The following is a 1,394-nucleotide window of genomic DNA, read 5'->3' on the forward strand; positions in this document are numbered from 1 at the left end:
GGAGAAGTTCTAAGCACAGCAATGTATTCCTGAATGGATGATGGGGAGGAGGAGGAGTAGATAGGGAATGTCATGGGTTTAAAAACCCATACGGGTTGAAGTCACAGGTGGGTACAGGTTGGCATTTTCATACCCCAACAAAACCTGTACCTGTGACATGGGTGTGATGGGTGTGACATGTCAATCATGAACGCATCACCTTCACCATGACACTCAACCACCACCACCATACCCTCCAGCATGGTTACCAGACAGCGTGGCATGGCAACAACAATGCAAAAGACTCGGATATGTCGGTCAGTAGTAGTGACACACAGACCACAGCAACCACAACAACGATGAGTCAAACACGATGGAATATGGGGGGGATAGACACAAACAGAGGGCGGGCTTACAAGGTGCACCTGTGAAGTTCTCTTTTCTTTTTGTTTCCTGACTATTACAACAGCACCACGACAACGGCACCTGCCAATGGACCCCACCTCACAGATCAACGCCAACACAGTCACATGCAGTTGCTCACCACCACACAACACAATGCTGTCAAAACACTGGCACATGCCCTGTGCCCCAGTTACCATTTCCTGACTTTCCAATCCTCACAGGGTTGCATGGCAGTATTGATTGACACTTGCCCTGCCTTTGCGAGGTTCATTGGTCATTTCTGAAGGGATACCCACACATGGGTTGGGAACCCCCGGGTTTTTGTAAACCCTTGACCTGTACCTGTGAAAACCCACACCCATGGATGCAGGTATGGGTTTTGATGGGTACAGGTGCAGGTTACTCTGGAAAACCCCAGGGTAGCCCATGACATTCCCTAGGAGTAGACCACGGCAGGTATTCTACACACCAACAATTTTCTGTGGCTTCAACTATTAGACTTTTACATTGGCATAACATATGCCTATTCTAATACATATACTTTAAATGAGTGGGATAGCTTGGTGTCTGAATTTATCGACAATGCTCACCAAGCGCATGTTCCCACTAAAAATCTTCTTACACACCAAAAGTTTGGAGAATCCAGGCACCTGAAGGATATAAGATGAGCTATCCAAATAAGACCATGATATATAACTTTATTTCTTTCAAGGAGAACTTCCAAGTGCAATATATTCTGGGGTGGTGATTGGAGTAGGATGCCGAGGACACTTTGGTAAGTGTACTTTGATTTTTGTCTGCCAATAATTCTTGGTGCATTACTTGTTGGCTATGATACAAGATGGAAAGGATATCCTTTCCAAATCAATTGTTAGTGAGGAAGCGCAGCAGACAGAATAGTTTTTGCACACCTGCGCACACTGCACATTGCTGTGTAGAATATTATAGCACCAGAACTTGCAGAAATTCAGAGACAATAATAAAGGGTCTATAATTCAGAATAGAACCTA

Source organism: Laccaria bicolor, genomic scaffold (assembly GCF_000143565.1).
Source record: "Laccaria bicolor S238N-H82 LACBIscaffold_17 genomic scaffold, whole genome shotgun sequence".
Lineage (NCBI taxonomy): Eukaryota > Fungi > Basidiomycota > Agaricomycetes > Agaricales > Hydnangiaceae > Laccaria > Laccaria bicolor.